The following is an 8,550-nucleotide window of genomic DNA, read 5'->3' as shown; positions in this document are numbered from 1 at the left end:
CCTTGGCTGCATTTTCACAGCTCACTGGCCTGAATGGGGACGGTGGCTGCATAAGGCAAAAGGAATCTGTTAGCAGGAAGAAAAAAAACACCTTTAAATTCTGGGGAATTCTCCTGTATTAGCTTAGGGCTGTGACTTTGGCACGGAGCAGGAAGATGCTGAAAAGTATTTGGCAAAAGACTCTGCGTGATGCTGAGCCCCCGCAGGGAGTGGCTGCACTCACAGAACCGAGTGAAAATGCCCTTGCTCACAGGCTGAAACCCTGAAAACCCCAGAAAACACCAGAAAACCCCAGAAAACACCAGAAAACCGGCTGTTTTCTGCTTGGGGAGGGAACAGGAGACATCTCTGCCCCCTGGCCGGGCGCAGCCCTGCCCTGTGCACCCACATTCGCTGCCCCGTTTTGCCGCAGGAGCCGCGGGAGCAGCGGCTCCTCCCAGGCGGTGGCTGAGGCCCCGATAGCAGCTCTGTCCCTGCCCGGCCACCGAGGGCCAGCAGCTTTATCTGGCCCTGCCACCCGTCCCCGCAGCGCGGGGATCAGCCCGGGCACCTGCTGGGGTCACACACGGGGAGCAGCGGCAGGCGGCAAAGCCCAACAGCAAAAACAGCGCTGGAGCTGCCCCGGGACTGCCCCGGGAACTCAGCTCCCAACACCTCCTGAGCTGAGCCCGGGTCTGCCTGAGCTGAGCCCGGGTCTGCCTGAGCTGAGCCCAGGATCTGCCTGAGCTCAGCCTGGGTCTGCCTGAGCTCAGCCTGGGTCTGCCTGAGCTCAGCCTGGGTCTGCCTGAGCTCAGCCTGGGTCTGCCTGAGCTCAGCCTCAGCTCAGGGCATGCAGGGCTCAGTCCCAGGGTGGCTGAACAGGATTAGGGGAGGTGTAACTCCAGCTGCCTTTTCCAGACTTCCCAGAAACACATTCCTGCTTTCCTCCTTTACTACTTTTTTGAAATATGTAACCACCAAGTTTAACTCGCTATGGATGGCATTTAGAAAATAAATGTTCAGAGTGATAAAGAACTGACTGAGCGTTGAATCTGATCATTACCAGGATATACCTTAAAGCTGATTTCTTCTTGAAAAAGAGAATAAGATATGATGAGAAAACAGCAGGGAGTTGAATTCACAGAGTACCCTTTATAAGCAATTCCCATTTATTACTAAATAGAAATAAAAACCCAGAAAGGCTTTGGGAGTTTCAGGTCTTTACAGGACAAAATTGGGGTAGGCAGCCAAAAGAACACACATGACTTTTCCAGTCCCTCTGTTGCAGGGTGGCAGCCCTGGGGAGGATATTTAGGAGTTGTATTTCTGTGTCTGTGCTTGGTTGATGTGCTCACAGCAGGGCTGAGCTGCCTCCCTCCCTCTGGAAAGCAGAAGTGGCTCCTTTGCGTTATGAGATCAGAGATACCCGGCCCACACGTGGCTTTATCTTCCTGTGGTAGAAATGAAAACTGCAAGGAACTTTGGGCTGATACACGAAGAAGCTTTTGCTAAAGAAAGGGCTTAAACCACTCAAGATATATAAAGATTAAACAGTGTAATATCCCAAGTACCACGGTTTCCTAAAATAAATACAAGAGGACAATACAAACTCTGCAGGACAGGGAAGCCCTTGCTTTGCTTTTCCCGGCTGGCAGCTGGATCCACAGCTGGATCAGCCGCAGCCAGGAATTCCTGGGGAGTTCAGGGAGCAGGTCCCTCCCCAGGGAGGCTGGGGCTGTGTTTAGGGTTTGTTGTGGTGTTGCCAGTGAGCAGGAAAACCTGCGGGCCTGGAAACACCGCGTCAGGCTGGGCAGGACACAGCCGGGCTCCGGGGCAATTCTGCAGCAGCCCCTGAAACCCTGGCGGGGTCAGCAGGAATCGCAGCTGGATCGGGATGCTGGGAGGCAACCGCTGAAAGGAAAACTCGGATGGGAGGAGCAAATATGGAAATCAGCCAATAAATACTTTTAGGAATAATTTTCCATCGATTTCTTGGCATGCTAAAACATCATCATTAAAAAATTACATCTTACAGGTGAGACCGAGCTGATTTAGGTCATCCTTTACCTTAAAGCAAGGAGAAGGAGTCCTAATAAGTGTGACCACTGCATGGGGCACTTTTGGATCCGGTCAGGAATGGTAAAAGATTTTCTGGTTTTGACCCAAAAGACAAAACTCAGGGATGGGCAAACTCAGCTTGACCCTGACACCAGAGGAACAATTTTCACCATCCCTCAGTTGGGTACTGAGATCCTCCCATGTGTGTTGTGTCTTCCCCACTTACAGTGAGACAACTACAGCTCCCAGCACTTCCCACAAAGCCAACATTCTCCCTTTTCATGGGCAAAATTATCCTCTGCAGCGGGTGGGGAATCTGGGGGACCAGGACTTCCACCATGTCCAGCTTCTCCTGGCTGTGCATGAGCTCCCTGTGGGGAACAAGGCTGGCATCAGCACCCGGAGCCCTGGCACTCCCAGGGCTACGTGGTACAAAGTTCTCTCTTGCTTTTCAAAATGCCCAAAACATGAGTTAAAAAAAAAAAAAAAATCTGTAATAACATAAGGGCAAGGAAATAATCAATAAGTTAAAATGCATTTCAGACAAAGCAAAGCTTTTTATGAGAATGGGAGATCAGTGCAGTCAAAGCTGAGCTGTGAACCAGATGCCCAACCAGCAAGAAATGTAAATTATACATTAGAGAAAACTTATAGAAGAGAAGAACATGACAAAAAACCCACTCACTTCCACAAAATGATGGGAATTTGGGCCGTTTTAACTTCTGCAAGCAACCAGGTGGGGGAAGGATCCCCATGTACTTCGGAGGACACATGGATCCTTTGCTGGGCCCAGAATAGGATTTTGGGGATTTGTACAAAGGTAGAACAAATCTGAACTCTGAGGCAGCCCAGTTCCTGCTCACTGAAGAGAAATATGGGGGAGAAAAAAAGAAAATTCTGGTTTTTAGGGATGGGAGTAACCAGGAGGTGGCACTGATGTCGCTGTCCCTCCAGGACTGACCTGGTTTCCTGAAGAAGGAGGAGGGCTGGGAGGGCTGGATGCTGTTTTGCAGAGCCTTTTTATAGAAGCTGAGCTTCCTCTCCCACAGGAGACCCTTCTTAGAGGGCTGGGCTCCATTTCCCTGGGGACCTGAGAAAATGGAATTCACGGGGTCAAATTCACCGGGTGGCCTTTCCTAAAAAAGGGATAAAGGAGAAAAATAAATGGACTTGATTCAACGTCGAGTGATTTCAACTCACTTTTGGGAGGAGCTCTCCTCTCTGAGTCTTTTGCTCCAAGTCTGACAGCTGAGCTTTTCTCTGGGGGACAGAGAGGGAGCATTGCTCAGAGCACTCCTCCTTCCTTCAGAGCCCACCCAGTCCTTGCTCCAGCACTGCCTTTTTCCCCTTTAAAATTTCCTTACCACTTGTGTTTGACCCCTCCTGCACTTCATACCCACAAAATTTTAAGCTGGTTCATCCTAAATACCAAACTAATACTAAATACTAAGTAATAACTACTAAATAATAAATAATGAATACTAAGAAATAAATACAAAATACTAAATATGAAATATTAAGTACTAAATATTAAATAATAAATTTCACTCGAATACTGAACTAATACTAAATACTAAGTAATAAATACTAAATACTAAATAATAAATACTAAGAAATAAATACGAAATACTAAATACTAAATAATAAATTTCACCCGAATACCAAACTAATACTAAATACTAAGTACCACATAATAAATAATAAATACTCAGAAATAAATACAAAATACAAAATAATTAATCAATAATAAATAATAAATATCAAATAAAGATAAATAAATAAATAAATAATAATAAATAATGAATAATGAATAATAAATAATAAATAACAAATAACAAATAATTTCAGCCACTGAACTGGGATGAAACCACCTTTGCACTCGGGTGTGGCTCCACTCCAGACCCCTCTGGTTTTGTCTCTGCTCCCACACCGGATGCTCCCATTCCCCACCAGCTGGAAGTTGAGGTCACAGCTGTAGTTCACCGTGGAGTTATAAGCAAAAATCTCAACTCCTTCCCCATCGTGTCTCCCGTGGCTGATTGGAGGAGGTGGGGAGCAGGTAATTACTGCAGGAGAGAAGGACAATGTGTTTGCTAAAGCTCCGGTTTTAATAAAAAATACAAAAAGTTTGAGTCTGCCCTTGAGTTTGAGCACTAGGTGGGTAAAGCACTGCTGTCTGTCCCAGCTCTTCTCTCTGGTTTGCTCCCCAAGTGTTTCTCTTCTCACACTTTCCTCCCTCTCTTCTCCCTCTCTTTATTTGCCACAACAAATGAACAGCAGCTTGCCACACTCAGGATTCCTGGAAATCTCACCCCATCACCTTCAGTCATGACAAAAATGTTGATTTTGTGGGAACAAAGCTGCTGAAATAGCAGCAGAATGGGCATTTGTCAGCTGTGCTTTTGGGGACAGATCAGCCAAAGAGTATCCACAAAAACAATCCAAAGAGAGCTTTGGACCAGACATGGAGATGCAGGATCTGCTGGAGTGAAGTAAAAAGGTTTAATCTCACAATTGAAGATGAATCTCACATTCACAAGTTGGAAGTTTGCTCCATTCAACATCGTTTCCTTTCAGCTGGCACCAGATGAAATCATTCCCGACTAATTTGTACCTAAAATACACAAGAGAAAATCAGTGTAACTGTCCAAAACCTGGGGATATTTCCCACCCACCTCCAGTACAAGCATGATCAGGAGTGTGGGAGAGGCAGTTTTAAACAAGCAGAGCTGCTGACACTGCTGGTGAACAGAACTCCTGTCAGGATCTGTGTTCATCTATTTTTGGTGGTTCCCTGCTCTGACTCTGCATTTTCCATGGCAGGGAAGGGAGAAATTGGAGCTGAGGCTGGCAGAATGCTCTGGGAATGCCAGACAGGGCTGGGCTGGGCTGAGGGATGGATTCCCACGCGGATTTGCTGAATCAGGGCCTCCAACCCTGCCTGCTCCTGGTTGACAGCAGTGCTGGGATTGACCCTGTCCCCACCCAGGGCCTTTCCCACGCTGCTGTCACCTCAGGGGTGAGGTGACAAGGGAGGAGCACCTGGCACAGTGGAAGGTGTCCCTGCCATGGCAGGGGATGGCACTGGATGAGTTTTAAGGTCTGTCCCAACCCAATCCAGATTCAGACAGATCCTCCTGTACTCCAGGACCTGTGAGGGGCAGCAGGGATCAATCCATATTGAATTAAAGTGGCTCCTGCACTGGTTTGCTGGAAGCTCAGGGGCAGCTGACACCTTCCCCATTGTGAATCATCCTCCTGTGCAGAAACCCTCAGCATCTGGCCAGGATGGATAATGATAATATCTGACCTAACTTCCATGAGCAACAGGGTCCCTCCACCCTGACATGGGTTTCCAAAGCTGAGCTCAGCCCCAGCAGGGTGGGACACGCTCTCATTTTCTCAATTGCATCCCAAGGGAGAGACAAAACCTCTCTGCTACATCTGGAGCTGGGCAGCACCAGCCAGATGATGCCAGCTGCTTCCTGCTGGAGGGAGGAACACTGGCTGGAGTGGCAAGAGATTAAAATTTCAGGGCCTGTCCGCTGCATTTGGGCCCTGATTGAAAGCAGGCAGCAGCCATGAGTCAGCTCCTGACTGTGGAAATTATGCTTCACTGCACTTTTCCAGCTGAACTTTAATGGATTTTAGAAATCCCAATGTAACCCTTTTTGTTCAATATATGTCAACTCTCTTAAGCTGAATTATTTTAAATAAGGGGTATTGAAGTCTCAAGTTATCAGCTGTGGGTACAACCAACTGCTCCTGTTGGGATGGGCACTCAGAGCTCCTCTGGGTGGCACTTGGAGGAAAAGGTGGCTCTGAGTCCTGGCCCTGGTGCCCTCCCTGCAGCCGTGTGCCCCTCTGGAGCCGTGTGCCAGCACTCACCCATCCTCACAGAGCACTTCCACCCGTGCTCCCAGCTGCAGGTCCCTGAGGGGCCCCGTCCTGCCCCCGGGCAGCGCTCCTGGGGTGCCACAGGACCTCCCTGGGGACACAGGAGAGGCTGAATGGGACACGAGACAGAGGCTCTGGGGAATTCCCAAAGCTTCCAGGGCGTTTTATGCCATGGGCACCACAGCCAGGCTGGCAGGAGCCAAAGGTGGGGATCCCAAAATGCTCCATACCCACAGAGGGGTTTCCATCCCAGTGGATTAGGAACAAGGTACTGGACTGTGAAAAAATATTCCTGTCCCATCACCAGTCACAATATTCCATGAGTGTCACCAAGAGAATGCTTTGCCTTCATGTTGAAGCTCAGGGCTACAATAGCAAATCGGGATTTGTCCCCTGCCTGTGCCATGTCCCAGTGAAAACATCTTTAGGACCACAAAAAGGTTGGAAAAGACCTCTGAGATCTCTGAGTCCAACCAAACATTCCCTGGCATGAAAATCAAACCAGAGCTGTTTATGCCAGCAGGAAAACCAAAAAGAACATCAACCAAATTACACTCCTTGTCATTCCTATTTAATATTAAACAGATACTTCTGTTCAATCTTAAATAGGAGTGACAAGGAATATCCCCCAATTTCATGCTAATGGAGCTGTTGGGATGATAATGACCAGGCTGTGTTTTGGGAGCAGCCAGAGCTGCTTTTTTGGGGCGTGGGGCAGCAGAAATACTCACTCCTGCACAGCTCAGCAGGCTGTGACCACGTCAGGTTCTCCAGGCAGGTGCTGGAGGGGGAGCTCTCCGAGGAGTTCTCGTAGCCGGGCCGGCAGACGTAGCTCACGTTGGTGCCAACAGGGAAGAAATTCCTCCTCTCGTCCTCCTTGGACAGGGCAGCAAACCTCAGCCTGGTTGGGGCAGCACAGCTCCCTGGCAGCCAAGGAGAGGCAGCCTGACAGAGCTGCCCACCAGAGGCTGCCCACCAAACACTCCCCGAGACCATGGGAACGCTTCTGGAGAGCTCCTGGTGCTGGGGCCAGGTGAACTCGGGCTCCTTGCCAGGCTGCCAGCCTGCTGCAGGCACCAGAGCAGGGATGGAGGGGGGTCAGGAGCCCGGGGAGGGGCCAGCAGGACATGGATGAGCTGGGGGCACAGAAACCCTCAGCCCCATCCCTGACGGAGCCCTCTGCCACCCCCAGGGGCTGTGAGGGACAGCAGGGCAGAGGGTTTGTCCCCAGGGCAGGGACAGCAGGGCAGAGGGTTTGTCCCCAGGGCAGGGACAGCAGGGCAGAGGGTTTGTTCCTGGGGACAGGGACAGCAGGGCAGAGGGTTTGTCCCTGGGGACAGGGACAGTGCCAGGGCAGAGGGTTTGTCCCCTGGGCAGGGACAGCAAGGCAGAGGGTTTGTCCCCAGGGCAGGGACAGGAGGGCAGAGGGTTTGTCCCTGGGGACAGGGACAGTGCTGCACAGAGGGTTTGTCCCCAGGGCAGGGACAGTGCCAGGGCAGAGGGTTTGTCCCCTGGGGACAGGGACAGTGCCGCACAGAGGGTTTGTCCCCAGGCTCCCCCGGGGCCGTGTCTCAGATATAAAGGAAGGTATTTACGGCCGCAGGGCTCGGCCAGCCTGGACCAGATGTCGCCGGGCAGGCACTGCACGGTGTCCGGCAGCCCCGGGATCCTGCGGGCTCCCCCCGAGCAGGTGAACGTCACCCTGGATCCCACCGGGAAGCTGCTGGAGCTGCTGGAGGGCCTGGAGTGGTTCATGGCAGGAGGGGGCCCGCAGTCACCTGCGGCAGGAGAGCACCTGCTCAGGTGAGGAGCCCCTTCTCTGGCCCCGTCCCCGCCCCGGGAGGGTGCTGGGATGGCCCAGGGCTCCCCCGAGGGAAGGCAGCAGCCAGGGCTGGGTCCGTGACAGCCCCAGCCCAGCCCCGGAGCAGCCGGGTGGGATCCAGGCAGGTGTCCCTGGTCCTTCCCACGGCCCCGTACTCACCGTGAGCCACAGGAATGCTGAGGAGCCCCAGCACGGCCAGGAGCAGCTCGGGGTGGCCAGAGATCACCCCAGAGCTCGGGGGGTCAGGGGGTCCCCCCCATCCTGCTGCTCCAGCCGTCATTGCAGCGAGTGCTGAGCTCCTCCTGGAGCCCTGCTGCCTGCCAGGGCTGGGAGGGGATGCTCTGCAGGCTCCACCAAACCTCTGGAGCTGTGGAAGCCTTCCCAGGACACCCACGGAGCTGAAATCTCCGTCAGGAACACGGAGAGCAGCCAGGGTGGGGAACACTGTCACTCACAGGCTCGGGGAGAGCCTCCTGTCCTCCTGCCCCAAGCTCCCTACTTGTGTCACTTCATTATTTTCTTCTGAGCCTGGCAGTGAGCACGGACCAACAGAGTTTTTCCAAAACTACTTTCCCAGAGAAGAAAATCCCTGTTTTAGCCCCAGGCGGATCCAGGGTGGGAAACACCTCCTTAGTTATTTGCTGGCAGGTAACGAACCACAGATGTGCTGTCAGCAGTCAGTGAAGCAAATAAAAGCATTTTCCTTCTCGTTTGCTGTTTTTTCCTTTGATTGCCTGACTCCTGGTAATGAGGAACGGCTGTGAGCAGCCACATCTCATTAACCCTGTGACATG

Source organism: Agelaius tricolor, unplaced genomic scaffold (genome assembly GCF_023055355.1).
Source record: "Agelaius tricolor isolate 1412-34295 unplaced genomic scaffold, bAgeTri1.0.p SCAF_30, whole genome shotgun sequence".
NCBI classification, from domain to species: Eukaryota; Metazoa; Chordata; class Aves; order Passeriformes; family Icteridae; genus Agelaius; species Agelaius tricolor.
The sequence above is the reverse complement of the archived record's forward strand: the minus strand, read 5'-3'. Positions refer to the sequence as shown.